The sequence below is a fragment of the Arachis ipaensis genome, chromosome B10 (assembly GCF_000816755.2).
Source record: "Arachis ipaensis cultivar K30076 chromosome B10, Araip1.1, whole genome shotgun sequence".
NCBI classification, from domain to species: Eukaryota; Viridiplantae; Streptophyta; class Magnoliopsida; order Fabales; family Fabaceae; genus Arachis; species Arachis ipaensis.
In genome coordinates, this window is record NC_029794.2 from 86462081 (window position 1) to 86478461 (window position 16381).

Consider the following 16381-nt stretch of genomic DNA (forward strand, 5'->3'; position numbering starts at 1 on the left):
TGGGTCTTACATTCTACCCACCTTATAAAAATTTTCGCCCTCGAAAATTGATACAAAATGAAAGAAATTCCATAACAGTTCACCCTTGAACACATTTAAGGAAGAAGCAAAAATATCTCACAATATAATCATATATACAATTGTCAAATTCTTTGATTGTCATATGCATAAGGGTGCAAAGGTAGGAGTGTGATTGCAAAGCAAACGTTACAAGGTAGGCTCAATGCAAAAGATAACATGGGTCAATCATACGATAGTAGGGCAAAGCATCAAGGCTATAAAATAGGATGGGGTTAAAATGACGTGCTTAACATCCACACACTAATCTCATATCAACCTCAAAGTTTCAACTTTCCAACTCCATCAAGCACTTTACAATCCCCATACTCGATCACAAGCCTTACAACCGCAAACCCGTCCGCAAGGAACAAAACACCCACAACTCATAACGTTGCACACCTACCGCTTCAACTTCCGTATACACATATCACGTCTTAAAGAACTAACGCATCGCGTTACTACGTCTACAAGTCGCACGTGATATCAAAATAATTCTCGAGTCTACTCAGAAGGATACAAGACTTTAGAAAGGAGAGTCAAATGTCAAGGATAGTACTCAAAGATTTGGGAGAATGTATCTAGATCCAGATAAACAAGGACTCTCAAGCAATGAAGTTTGCTAGACTCAACTCAATTGACAACTTTAAAGATGACCCTTTGATCGAAGAAGTTCAATAGGATCAATAAGAAGAAAATTATTGCATCAGTTTGGACAAATTCAAGCTGAGTCGAAGAAGTATGAGGTTCACAAAAGAGAATATCTCAAACCCAAGGCAAAGCTCACAAAACTCAAGAGCATGATTAAAAATACTTCTGAATACATTGTTCTTAAAAGAATCGAAAACTTGCAGGAAAATCACCTCGCAGTCTAAAAGAAAAGTTAAACAACAAATATTCTTCAAGAGAGTAACAAAAGCATAAATGTGGCTTTACTTCAATACAATTTCATGTTGAAGTAGATTTTGTAGAGTTCCAAAAACAAATGCACACAACTTTGGCTAAGAGCTAAAATATTTCCTCAAATATCTTAGAAAGATAATTAGATGTACAACTTAACCAAAAGCAGTTCATAAAAACTCGGAAGTAATCAAATGCTTGTTCAAAATTCTCAAAATTTCATATTCAAACAAGCATGTATAACATTTATAGCAAGTACGAAAGAGGAAGTTAAACTCTTTTTAGAAAAAAAAACTCAGAAGTAAAAATTTGCTTACAATTTGGTAAAGGAAATAAGTGGTGCGTTACAAACGAACCGATTTCCACTAAACAAGGAAGTTCTCCAAAGCCTCATTTAAAATAACGCATGCCGATTTTTAAATTAACTTCATCAAAATTGAACAATGGTTTCAATCTGAATCAAGCAACAGAAAATAAATTCCGTTTAAAACTTCTTACAAGAGAATTCAAAACTTCTTTAAAAAGTTCAAAACAAGACTCCAAAAGTGTTCTTAAAATCACAATCTCAGAAGAACATTCAAGAAGTTTAAGATGTACTAGAAAGAAGTCAAGCCATGCAAGAAAGGATCTTAAACCAAGATAGTTCAAACAAGGTTCACTAGGCATGAAACATCAAACAAGCTTTCAATTGATTCAAAAGAATACAAAAGTCATAGGAAAAGACAACTCAATCATTAGTAATTTCTCAAGGATGAATCTTTGACTAAAACTCTTGTAGAGATAATGAGAGATTAAACGATGCACTATTTTGAAACGAATCAAACTAACTCATAAGAATGAGATTCACCAGAGAAAGAAAGCTGAGATTGATTGTAGTGCTCCCAAAAGGTAGATGTATAGTTAAAAACAGAATCACGTATGACATTCATAGAGATGATAAGCTTAAGAAGGAACGAGTTCGCTCATAAGAAAAAAAAAAGCCATGAGTCCAACATTTTCAAAAGAATAATGGCATAAACCATGTAGTATGATAAACCAAACTCAAGCGAAGAATCCATTTCTTTCCGAAATTCTGAAAAATACCCATATACATAATCAAATGAAGATGTGCACTGGAGCTATAGTAGAATTACTAGAAAGTCAATTTACTTTTAAAGTAAGTGTAATTCCGTAAACCAGTAAAAGTACAGGCGAGGTATTAGAAAGAAATAGTTGTTAAACTGTATAAGTAACCTCAACGTTTCATATATAGAAAAGTATATATCTAATAAACAGCAATTTATAAAATCTCAAAATTGGCTGTGATCACTGTCAAGTAAGAGAAAAACGGAATCAACAATTTCTCAAAGAATAGACTCAGAACCCGGAGTTAAAAGGCACAGCACATTAAGACAAGTTCAAAGCTATATAAAAAAAAAATACCTGAATCAAGAAGAACTCAAACAGAGGAAAATAGATGCAACAAGGATTCCAAACAAGCATATGCAATTAAAATCAAACAAGAATGCATATGAATAGAGGAATAGAGTTGAAAAATCAAACTTCTTTTCAAAAAGATTAGCAAACAAGAACTACAAATTAGGATACGAAAGAACAGGTCGACCGAACAGAATTCAAGACACACAACTGAATAGCCTCGAGAAATAGTTTCCAACGTTCCCAAAACCCGCGATTCACTTTGCTCAAAACTCGTATATCATCTATGATAACCCATCAGTGCTTTCATATACATAATTCACTAGTATTAAGCCGGCCAAACTTAATACCAAGAATTTTGTAATGCAAGACTAACAGCGTTAATCAATAGACCGTCATGTGCATAAAGCTCTAATTCTCATCATTCGACAAGACCTAATACATGACAAACGCTCAGAGTATGCAATTGAAGCATAGTCGGTCCATTCCTCAAGCTCTACAGGAAGGACTGTTCTGATACCATAATGTAACACCCTAACTACCAAAGTTCACACTTCCGGCTGCGCGACTCTGATAGCTCGGGCATTACGACGACTTTTATACTATTTAATACTAAAATATGAGCCTGTTTAAATCTTTAAACCGCAATACCGATCCAAAATTACTTTCATCCAATATCATACATCCATAAATACCATACAACTTACAAAAACTCATAAAGAGTACATACATATATACACTTATATACATAGATAATATTACAAGCATTATCCAATACAATTCCTATCCCTCTTACAGAACATATCAAGATAAAGGCGAGGGTACAAAATATACTAAAGCAATACAGAGTTCTCAACAACAACTAAATAAACTCTTCGTAACTTCTGCGCCCATATCCTGAAAGGGGAAAAATGTAGGGGGGTGAGAACATCATCCTCGAAAGGGTTCTCAGTAGAGGGTTTTTGGGAATTACTGTAATAGGATACATGAAGATAACCGCACCAGTGATTAATAACTGTCTTATGCCTCTTCTCAAAAACAACAGTTTTCAATAAGGTAAAGTCAGAAATCTTTTCTGAAGGAGGAACTGTTCAATTCTCAAAAACACCAAAAGCCTTTCAAAAAGGTTTATCTATACTGAACCAAAATAGCCTTTCATATTTTTCCAAATCAGAAACACAAAACCAAAATCAACCATCGGTCCATCTCAATCCAACCACGGCCCTAGGCCCAAACAATCCAACCATCAACCAAATCACCACAATCCAACAGAGTCCTAGATGCAAACACAGATAGGAAGTTCAAGCACAAACAAATAGTTATTCCACGTAGAACAGTTAGCAATTAATCACATAGACAAACCAAGTATAATATGCACACCCAACCAATGTCACACAAATGCATATGATCCATGCCTGTCCCTAGTGGCTGATGATATCATCTGTCGGTTACCAAGCCAACCCGACGTGTCCGGTAGCTAACCCGGACACAGTCTCTCTGTTGCGCTTTATTATCATTAGAGGGTATCTGCGCCCTGTCGCCATTAGAGGGTATCTGTGCCCTGTCGCCATTAGAGGGTATCTGCGCCCTGTCGCCATTAGAGGGTATCGGTGCCCTGTCACCCTTACAACCAGAGAGAATAATTAATACAATTTCTCAAATCCAGCCCTTTTTAAATAACTTTTCAAACATGACTAGGATTTTGCAGAAATTTCGGCAGCACCTCCCCTAAAACTTGGACTCTTGCCACCCGGTTCGGGTCCCAACTAAACCGTTTCTCATTCCTTTTCAACAGCTCAAAACCAGAAACCAATTCAAAGCAAGCTAAATTCCAACAGTCGCCTCAGTGGCATATCTCGAGCTGCGATTTTGAACCGGCCCCGGCAACAGCTCCGGCGGCGGCCAGAAGCTCTGGTGGATCAACTATAGAAACCACGCAGCATCAAAACCTTATCAAGATCCAAAATGACCGAAACAACAAATTAAAACCCTTACCGACAGAGTTCTCCGGCGACTGAGCTACATTCTCCGGCGGCAGAGACGGCGGAGCAGCTCGAACAGCCAGCTGCAGTGACGGCGCTAACCAGCACCAACATCCACCACCGTTACCGCCTACCTCTCCGATTAGATCCAACGGCCGCAACTCAGCCGCAGCAACGATGAAACGGCAGCAAAAAGGGTTAGCCCCAACCCGCGATGATGGTTCTCCGGCGCGACACCAGCCACAGCAGGAACGGCGGCGGTGAGACCCCAACAGCGACGAGTTTCCCGGCGACAGAACAAGTAGGACTGTCGACGGCGTGGCTCACTCACCCATCCCTGTCGCGTTCATCTCTTCTCCCTTAGCTCAGGTCGCGAACAGAGAAGATCCATGGTGTGATGATGACATGGCGACGCGGCAACGTGAGCTTGCAGCAACGGCGCCCAGATGAGGCGGCGACAGCGTAAGACAGTGCCTTTTCTCCTCTTCTCTCGCGCCAGCTTCGATGGATCAACAGTGGCGGAGGCGGCGCGAGTCCTCTCTCACCTTCGCGATTCTCCTCAGGTGACGAGACTGAGTGCCGGATGGAAGAACTGCGACTGGGCAGGGATGAACGATGCTCCTCGTGTGCGGTAGTCCGTCGGCCACGGCGGCAGTACCCAGCCGGCGGCGCCAAGCCCTTTCCCTCTCTGCTTCGTTCTTTTCCTTTGTTCAAGAAGGGAAGCTGTGTACATTTAGGTTAGAGGGGCAGCAGCTTCTGCTGCTGGTTCAGGGAGGGGAAACATTGCTGCTGCTGTGCACCGAATTGGAGAAAGGGGGAGAGTGTGTTGCTGATGGGGAAACTGGGTAATCGGGTTAGGGTTTTAGGGTTTCATTTTGAAAATTAGGGTTAAGGGCATTGTGGTAATTTCACATAAAATTGGGAATAATATGGTAATTGAAACCCAAATTAAATCCAACACTAGATGTATATAGAAAATACTATTTGCTCATCAATTTTTACAAATTACTTTCAATAAAATGCCCAAATCAAATAATTAGAAATAATATACTTAATTTCTTCATTTTCCAAAATAACAGTATTAATATTTAAAATATTACTTATCCAACCCAAATCATATAAAATACTTATTATTTTATAACTATCAACTTTATAATTCAAATATAGAAAATAATCCAATAATTATAAAATTGGATAATAATCATAACTTATCTCAAGTTCAATAAATCAAAACTTGCCTTAATTATCTTTAATAAAATAATCTCTGAAATTAAGGCTATAAATAACTATATGATTTGAGACCTGATCATAATAAGACTTTTCAAAAGTTCTGGGTCTTACAAAAAGGATCTTCAGATGGAAGTCCATGAAACTTGCAGTTCTGCTGCATCATAGAAACTAGCTGAGGTTTCAGCTCAAAATTGTTTGCTCCAATGGCAGGAATGGAGATGCTTCTTCCATGTAAATTAGAATTAGGTGCAGTAAAGTCACCAAGCATTCTCCTTGCATTATTATTATTTTCGGCTGCCATCTCCTCTTCTTGTTCGAAAATTTCTGAAAGGTTATCTCTGGATTGTTGTATTTTAGCTTCTCTTAGTTTCCTTTTCAGAGTCCTTTCAGGTTCTGGATCTGCTTCAACAAGAATATTCTTGTCTTTGCTCCTGCTCATATGAAAAAGAGAGAACAGAAAAATAATAATAATAGGGGTCCTTTTTACCACAGTATAGAGGTCCCAGTGTGAGTAGAAGAAAGGAAGAAGAAGAAATTCGAACACAGATGGAAGAGAGGGTTCGAATTTGGGTGAGATGAAGTGTTAGCAGATGAATAAATAAATAGAATGAGATGAGAGAGAAGGAGAATTTTCGAAAATAATTTTTAAAAAAGAGTTAGTGATTTTCGAAAATAGTTTTTGAAAAATATTAGTAATTTTTCAAAAATTTTAAAATCAAAAGTTAAAATAATTAGTTAATTAAAAAGAATTTTTGAAAAAGAGGGAAGATATTTTCGAAAATTAGAGAGAGAGGGAGTTAGTTAGGTAGTTTTGAAAAGGATAAGAAACAAACAAAAAGTTAGTTAGTTAGTTGAAACAAATTTTGAAAAGATAAGAAGTTAGGAAGTTAGAAAATATATTTTGAAATCAAATTTTTGAAAAAATAAGATAGGAAGATATTTTGGAAAAGATATGATTGAAATTAGTTTTGAGAAAGATTTGATTTTTAAAATCACAATTAATGACTTGATTCACAAGAAATCACAAGATATGATTCTAGAACTTAAAGTTTGAATCTTTCTTAACAAGCAAGTAACAAACTTGAAATTTTTGAATCAAAACATTAATTATTATTGTTATTTTCGAAAATATGATGTAAAATTAAGAAAAAGATTTTTGAAAAATATTTTTGAAATTTTCAAAAATAACTAAGAAAAATGAAAAAGATTTGATTTTTGAAAAAGATTTTGAAAAAGATAAGATTTTTAAACTGAAAATTTGATTTGACTCATAAAAACAACTAGATTTTAAAAATTTTTGAAAAAGTCAAATCTAATTTTCGAAATTTTGAGAGAGAAAAAGGGAAAGATATTTTTTTTATTTTTGAATTTTTAATGAAGCGAGAGAAAAACAAGAAAAATGATGCAATGCATGAAAATTATGGATCAAAACAATGAATGCATGCAAGAATGCTATGAATGTCAAGATGAACACCAAGAACACTATGAAGATCATGATGAACATCAAGAACAGATTTTTGAAAAATTTTTAATGCAAAGAAAACATGCAAGACACCAAACTTAGAATTATTTAATACTTAGACACTAAGAATCCAAGAATGCATATGAAAAACAAGAAAAGACACAAAACATGCAAATGCAAAGATCAAACAAGAAGACTTACCAAGAACAACTTGAAGATCATGAAGAACACTATGGATGCATGATTTTTTCGAAAAATGCAGGATGCACATGCAATTGACACCAAACTTATAACATGACTCAAAACTCAAACAAGAACACAAAAAATATTTTTGATTTTTTATGATTTTCTAATTTTTTTTGTATTTTTTTGAAAATTATTTGAAAAACAAAAATAAGGATTTCAAAATCTTTAATATGAATTCTAGGAATCTTGTGCTCTTTAGTCTAAAGCTCCAATCAAAGGGTCAGATATGGCTTAATAGCCATTCAAGCTTTAGAATGGATTTACATCCATTGAGGTGATTAGTTGAAGACCAATCCCAAAGGAGTTTGGGTATGGCTTTTCAGCCAGATAGGATTCAACATGTTACCATGAAACTCTAGAATTCATTCTTGAAAGTTTTGAAGCCATAGAATAATTTATTTTTGAAAACATTATTTTTATTATTATTATTTTTTTTTTTCGAAAACAAAAGAAAAATTTTGGAAAGATTTTTGAAAAATTTTTGAAAGCAAAACAAAAAGAAAATTACCTAATCTGAGCAACAAGATGAACCGTCAGTTGTCCAAACTCGAACAATCCCCGGCAACGGTGCCAAAAACTTGGTGCGTAGAAATTGTGATTACACTTTGATTATGTAAAATTCATCGCTCTTTCTTTCCCTGGTAATGGCGCCAAAAACATGATGCCAATACCATGGTTCACAACTTCGCACAACTAACCAGCAAGTGCACTGGGTCGTCCAAGTAATACCTTACGTGAGTAAGGGTCGAATCCTACGGAGATTGTTGGTATGAAGCAAGCTATGGTCACCTTGTAAATCTCAGTTAGGCGGATATAAAATAGTAATGGGGTTTTCGAAAATAATATAATAAAATAGGGATAGAAATACTTATGTAAATCATTGGTGAGAATTTCAGATAAGCGAATAGAGATGCTTTCGTTCCTCTGAACCTCTGCTTTCCTGCTATCTTCATCCAATCAGTCTTACTCCTTTCCATGGCTGGCTTTATGTAATGCATTACCATTGTCAATGGCTACTTTCGGTCTTCTCTCGGGAAAATGATCCAAATGCCCTGTCACGGCACGGCTATTCATCTGTCGGTTCTCGATCATGCTGGAATAGGATTTACTATCCTTTTGCGTCTGTCACTACGCCCAGCAATCGCGAGTTTGAAGCTCGTCACAGTCATTCAATCATTGAATCCTACTCGGAATACTACAGACAAGGTTTAGACTTTTCGGATTCTCTTGAATGCCGCCCTCATTCTAGCTTACACCACGAAGATTCCGATTAAGAGATCTAAGAGATACTCATTCAATCTAATATAGAACGGAAGTGGTTGTCAGGCACGCGTTCATAGGGAATGATGATGATTGTCACGTTCATCACATTCAGATTGAAGTGCGAATGAATATCTTGGAAGCGAAATAAGATGAATTGAATAGAAAACAGTAGTACTTTGCATTAATCTTTGAGGAACAGCAGAGCTCCACACCTTAATCTATGGAGTGTAGAAACTCTACCATTGAAAATACATAAGTGATAATGAAGTTCATTGGTCTCGGCCCCAGAGGGGAACCGGAGTAACCAAGACTGTGAATACAATGATAAAAAGTTCTATTTATAATAAACTAGTCACTAGGGTTTACAAAAGTAAGTAATTGATGCATAAATCCACTTCCGGGGCCCACTTGGTGTGTGCTTGGGCTGAGCTTGAAGTCTACACGTGGAGAGGTTATTCTTGGAGTTGAACGCCAGTTTGCGTCATCTGAACTTGAGAAAAGTATGGACTATTATACATTGCTGGAAATCCCTGGATGTCGACTTTCCAACGCAATTGGAAGCGCGCCATTTTGAGTTCTGTAGCTCCAGAAAATCCACTTTGAGTGCAGGGAGGTCAGAATCCAACAGCATCAGCAGTCCTTCTTCAACCTCAGAATCTGATTTTTGCTCAAGTCCCTCAATTTCAGCCAGAAAATACCTGAAATCACAGAAAAACACACAAACTCATAGTAAAGTCCAGAAATGTGAATTTAACATGAAAACTAATGAAAACATCCCTAAAAGTAACTAGATCCTACTAAAAACATACTAAAAACAATGTCAAAAAGCGTATAAATTATCCGCTCATCACCGTCCCACCTCCACAGCAGCCAGACCCTCAGCCCACCACTGCCACGGAGACCCCAGCTACCATCCCTAACATTGATGACACTCCTTCACACCAGGCTTGATTGAGCATCGAGGACGATGCTTCGTTTTAAGTATGGGGAGGTCGCCATCTCTGGCGTTTATTTTGGTGAACCACTACATATTTTTTCTTTTATTTTGGATATTTTTTCGGTATTTTCCTCTTTTTCTTTTACTGTTATTTTCCTCTTTTTCTTTTACTTTCCCTTCCTCATTATGTCATATAATGAAAGACATGTTTTCTAAGCTTTAAAAATTAATTATTTTAATTACCTTTATTTCCATTCGATGCCGTGATTAGTGTGTTGAGTAGTTTCAGATTTTCTAAAGGCAGAATGACTTAAAGGATGAAAAAGGAAACATACTAGAATGGAAGGAAGAAGCAAAACGGAGCTTTAAGGAAACTGGTATCCACGCGATCGCATGGATGACGCGATCGCGTGCCAAGGTCTTTGATTTAAGTTGCCATTGCTTCCCATCTAAGGACACTTTTATTATTTCAGCAATTTACTTTTTCCCCTTTTGGTTTTGGTTTAGAATTCAGTAACTCAACAGTTATTAAACTCAACGTAATTGATAATCGTTACCTTGCTAATTGAGTTGAACTTAATTAATCCCAACCTTTTCTTAGGAAATAATTAGGATTCAAAGGTCAATTTAATTAGTCCCTTAACTTTCCTTTAATCTGGTAAAGGTTGACCAAGTGGAATTAAGGTACAACTTTCATTATTGTTGAGAAGGATAACTAAGTTGGACTTCTAATTTCCCTTATCTTGCCAAAAGTTGTTTTACAGTCATTATTTATTTTTACTTTCCATTTAATTCACTCGTCATTTAAATTACTTGCTTTTCACCTTCTAAACCCCGATTACAACCTTTATAGCCAATAATAAGAACATACTTCCTCGCAGTTCCTTGAGAAGACGACCCGAGGTTTGAATACTCGGTTAAGAATTTTTAAATGGGTTTGTTACTTGTGACACCCAACACGTTTGTAAAGGTTGATTGCTTGGTTTAGTAACTATACTCACAACGAGAGTTTTTATAACCTCTAAACCATCAATCTTCTGCTCTTTCAGTGGGTTTTCAAAAATTTTAAAAAAGATAAGATAGAAGATATGATTTATAAAAAAAATTAAGTATAATATGAAAAGATGTGATTTAAAATTGAAAAGATATGAAAGATATTTGAAAAAGATAAATTTGGATTTTGAAAAAAATAATGTGGAGATTTGAAAAAGATATTGATGAGTTGAAAGGATTTTAGAAGGAAAAGAGATAGATTTGTTTTGGAAATTTTGAAAAAGAGTTGGATTGGATTGAAAAAGAATTTATGTTTATGGATTAAGATATATTTGATATTTTTAAAGTAGGGTTTTTAGAAATTAGGGATTTTAGAAATCAGGGTTTGTAACATGTTTATGCAAGAAATCATGAATTGAAACATGAAAATTAAAATTAAAATGAAAAATATGAAGTAAAAGCGAATTTACCTCCTCCCCACTATCCTGGCGTTAAACGCCCAAACGCTGCATGTTTTGGGCGTTTAACGCCCAATTGCTGCTTCTCCTGGGCGTTCAACGCCCAGCTTTTGCTTCTTTCTGGCGTTGAACGCCAGGAACTCCTTTGTTCACTGGGCATTTTTCTAAACGCCCAGGACGCTGTAAATCTGGCGTTAAACGCCCAGAAGGAGCTTCTTTCTGGCGTTCAACGCCCAGAAGATGCTTCTTTCTGATGTTTAACGCCCAGATAGCTATTCTTACTAGCGTTCAACGCCTAGTGGATGCTTCTTTTGGGCGTTGAACGCCCAAAACAGACTTTTACTAGCATTTTCTTGCCAGTGAGCTCTCTTTCTCTGTTTTGTGTGCTGAATCCTTCTGTAACCCTGTGAACTTATAAAATTGATTCTTTACCTTAGTAGCAATGAACTTTATATAAAAAAATAAAATTAAGAATAGGGAAAAATAACAGAAAAAGTCTTCCCAATGGCTGGGTTGCCTCCCAGCAAGCGCTTCTTTATTGTCTTTAGCTGGACCTTGCTGAGCTTTTAATCTAGCTTCAGCCTTGAGCACTCTTGCTCAACATTGCCTTCAAGATAGTGCTTGATTCTCTGTCCATTAACAATGAACTTCTTATCAGAATCAATGTCTTGAAGCTCCACATAACCATATGGTCATACACTTGTAATCATATATGGTCCCCTCCACCGGGATTTCAGTTTCCCTGGGAATAGCCTGAGCCTAGAGTTAAACAACAGAACCTTTTGTCCTGGTTCAAAGATTCTAGATGACAGCTTTCTGTCATGCCACCTTTTAGATTTCTCTTTATAAAGCTTGGTATTTTCGAAAGCAGTGAATCTGAGTTCCTCTAGCTCATTCAGCTGGAGCAATCTTTTTTCTCCAGCTAATTTGGCATCAAAGTTTAGGAATCTAGTTGCCCAGTAGGCCTTATGTTCCAGTTCCACGGGCAGATGACAGGCCTTACCATACATAAGCTGGTATGGAGAGGTTCCTATAGGAGTCTTGAATGCTGTTCTGTAAGCCCACAGAGCATCATCCAGCCCTCTTGCCCAATCCTTTCTACGGGTACTGACAATCCATTCCAGGATTCTTTTTAGTTCTCTATTAGAGACTTTAGCTTGCCCATTTGTCTGTGGATGATATGGAGTGGCCACCTTGTGGTTAATCCCATACCGGACCATGGCAGAGTAAAGCTGTTTGTTGCAGAAGTGAGTGCCCCCATCACTGATTAGTACTCTAGGGACACCAAACCTGCTGAAGATATGTTTCTAGAGGAATTTCAGCACTATTTTAGTATCATTAGTGGGTGTGGCAATGGCCTCTACCCATTTTGATACATAATCGACTGCCATCAGAATATAAATGTTTGAGTATGATGGTGGGAAAGGCCCCATGAAGTCAATTCCCCATACATCAAACAACTCAATCTCCAAGATCCCTTGTTGAGGAATGGCGTAACCATGAGGCAGATTACCAGCTCTCTGGCAACTGTCACAGTTACATACAAACTCTCGGGAATCTCTATAGAGGGTAGGCCAGTAGAAGCCACATTGGAGGACCTTGGTGGTTGTTCGCTCACCTCCGAAATGGCCTCCATATTGCGATCCATGGCTATGCCATAAGATCATCTGTGCTTCTTCTCTAGGCACACACCTACGGATTATTCTGTCTGCACATCTCTTAAAGAGATAGGGTTCATCCCACAAGTAGTACTTTGCATCAGTAATTAATTTTTTCTTTTGTTGCCTGCTGTACTCCTTGGGTATGAACCTTGTAGCTTTATAGTTTGCTATGTCTGCAAACCATGGTGTTTCCTGAATGGCAAATAAATGCTCATCCGGAAAGGTTTCAGAGATCTCAAAAGAGGGGGGAGATGCCCCTTCTATTGGCTCTATCCGGGACAGATGATCAGCCACTTGGTTCTCTGTCCCTTTTTTGTCTCTTATTTCTATATCAAACTCTTGCAGCAGCAACACCCATCTTATAAGCCTGGGTTTTGAATCCTGCTTTGTGAGTAGATATTTAAGAGCAGCATGGTCAGTGTACACAATCACTTTTGATCCTACCAAGTATGATCTAAACTTGTCAATGGCATAGACCACTGCAAGTAATTCCTTTTCTGTTGTTGTGTAATTTTTCTGAGCATCATTTAAAACACGGCTAGCATAATAAATGACATGCAGAAGCTTGTCATGCCTCTGCCCCAGTACTGCACCAATGGCGTGATCACTGGCATCACACATTAATTCGAATGGTAATGTCCAATCTGGTGCAGAGATAACTGGTGCTGTGACCAGCTTAGCTTTCAGAGTTTCAAACGCCTGTAGGCATTTTGTGTCAAACAAAAATGGCGTGTCAGCAGCTAGCAGGTTGCTTAGAGGTTTTGCAATTTTTGAAAAATCCTTTATAAACCTCCTATAGAATCCTGCATGCCCCAAAAACCTTCTGATTGCCTTAGCATTGGCAGGTGGTGGTAATTTTTCAATTACCTCTATTTTAGCTTGATCCACCTCTATTCCCTTGTTTGAAATTTTATGCCCAAGGACAATCCCTTCAGTCACCATAAAGTGACATTTTTCCCTGTTTAAAACACGGTTGGTCTCTTGGCATCTTTTCAAAACCAATGTCAGGTGATCAAGACAGGAGCTGAATGAGTCTCCATATACTGAGAAGTCATCCATGAAGACTTCCAGAAATTTTTCCACCATATCAGAGAAAATAGAGAGCATGCATCTCTGAAAAGTTGCAGGCGCATTACACAGCCCAAATGGCATCCTTCTGTAAGCAAACACTCCAGATGGACATGTGAATGCTGTTTTTTCTTTATCCTGGGGGTCTACTGCAATTTGGTTGTAGCCTGAATAGCCATCTAAAAAACAATAATACTCATGACCTGCTAGTCTTTCTAGCATCTGGTCTATGAATGGTAAAGGAAAATGATCCTTTCTGGTGGCTGTATTGAGCCTTCTGTAGTCAATACACATGCGCCACCCTGTAACTGTTCTTGTAGGAACCAGTTCATTTTTTTCATTATGAACCACTGTCATGCCTCCCTTTTTGGGGACAACTTGGACAGGGCTCACCCAAGGGCTATCAGAAATAGGATAAATAATCCCAGCCTCCAGTAATTTGGTGACCTCTTTCTGCACCACTTCCTTCATGGCTGGATTTAGCCGCCTCTGTGGTTGAACCACTGGCTTAGCATTGTCCTCCAATAAGATCTTGTGCATGCATCTTGCTGGGCTTATGCCCTTAAGGTCACCTATGGACCACCCAAGAGCTGTCTTGTGTGTCCTTAGCACTTGAATTAGTGCTTCCTCTTCCTGTGGATTTAAAGCAGAGATTATGATCACTGGAAAAGTGTCACCTTCTCCCAGAAATGCCTATTTCAGGGATGGTGGTAATGGTTTAAGCTCGGGTTTAGGAGGTTTTTCCTCTTCCTGAGGAAATTTCAGAGGCTCTTTCAATTCCTCTGAATCCTCAAAATCAGGCTGAACATCTTTAAAGATATCTTCCAACTCTAATTCGAGACTCTCAGCCATGTTGATCTCCTCTACCAAAGAGTCAATAAGATCAACTTTCATGCAGTCTTTTGGTGTGTCCGAATGCTGCATGGCATTGACAACATTCAACTTAAACTCATCCTCATTGACTCTCAGGGTGACTTCTCCCTTTTGGACATCAATGAGAGTTCGTCCAGTTGCTAGGAAAGGTCTTCCTAGGATGAGAGTAGCACTCTTGTGCTCCTCCATTTCCAGCACTACAAAGTCAGTGGAAAAGGCGAATGGCCCAACCTTGACAATCATGTCCTCAATCACGCCTGATGGATATTTAATGGAGCCATCAGCAAGTTGGAGACATATCCGGGTTGGTTTGACTTCTTCAGTTAAACCAAGCTTTCTGATAGTAGATGCAGGTATTAGATTGATGCTTGCTCCAAGTCTTGGTGTAATTACCCTCTAGTGTGCATGGTATCAGAAAGCTCTCGGGATCCTTAAGCTTTTCTGGAAAGCTTTTCAGAATGACTGCACTACATTCTTCAGTGAGGAGAACTCTTTCAGTTTCTCTCCAATCCTTCTTATGACTCAAGATTTCTTTCATGAACTTGGCATAAGAAGGTATTTGCTCAAGTGCCTTTGTAAACGGAATTTTTATTTCAAGAGTCCGAAGATAGTCTGCAAAGCGAGCAAATTGCTTATCCTGCTCCTCTTTGTGGAGTTTTTGAGGATAAGGCATCTTGGCTTTGTATTCCTCAACCTTAGTTCCTGCAGGTTTACTTCCTACAGAGGTGGTTGGAGAAGCCTTTTTAGAGGTGTTGTTATTAGCACTAGTGTGTGTCTGATCTCTCACTGGCATTTGATTGCCAGAGTCAGAAGCTAGAGTGGCGTTGGACGCCAACTCCTTACTTGTTCCTGGCGTTTGAACACCTGAACTGTGCTTCTTTTAGGCGTTCAACACCAATTCCTTGCTTGTTTCTGGCGTTGAACGCCAGGACTGAGCATGGTTTGGGCGTTCAACGCCAGCTTTCCACCCAATTTCTGGCGTTTGATTGCCAGAATTATTCCTCTCCGGGCTCTTACTGTCCTCAGATGGATTTTGGGTAGTTTGCTCATTTCTTGGCTTCCTGCTACCTTGAGGTGGGGCATCTAATATTTTTCCACTTCTCAATTGAACTGCTTGGCAATCTTCTGTTATTTGTTTTGACAGCTGCTGCTTTGTTTGCTTTAATTGTACTACCATATTTATATCAGCCATTCTTGTCTCTTGTAATCTCTCCTTGAATTCGGCTAACTGTTTTGTTAGAAAATCCAATTGCTGATTGGTGCACGAAATTGTGATCTCAGGCAACGGCGCCAAAAACTTGGTACGCACGTCTTAATAAATCGTTTTTCATTCACAACTTCGATACAACTAACCAGCAAGTGTACTGGGTCGTCCAAGTAATAAACCTTACGTGAGTAAGGGTCGATCCCACGGAGATTGTTGGTATGAAGCAAGCTATGGTCACCTTGTAAATCTCAGTCAGGCAGATATCAAAAGGTTATGGAGTTTTCGAAATTAAATAATAAGTAAACATAAAATAAGGATAGAAACACTTATGTATATCATTGGTGAGAATTTCAGATAAGTGTATAGAGATGCTTTCGTTCCTCTGTACCTTTGCTTTCCTGCTGTCTTCATCCAATCAGTCTTACTCCTTTCCATGGCTGGCTTTATGTAAGGACATCACCGTTGTCAATGGCTACATTTAATCCTCTCTGGAAAATGGTCCGATGCGCTGTCACTGCATGGCTAATCATCTGGAGGCATCACCCTTGTCAATGGCTGCATCCTATCCTCTTGTGAAAATGGTCCAAATGCTCTGTCACAGCACGGCTAATCATCTGAGGTTCTCGAT

At 38.2% G+C, this 16381-nt stretch overlaps 1 long non-coding RNA gene across 1 annotated transcript in view; it reads right to left on the bottom strand.

Annotated features, from left to right (window-relative positions):
* Positions 1-16381, bottom strand: part of LOC107624362 — a 40676-nt gene that overhangs the window by 15947 nt on the left and 8348 nt on the right. The gene's annotated exons all lie outside the window — the stretch shown is intronic.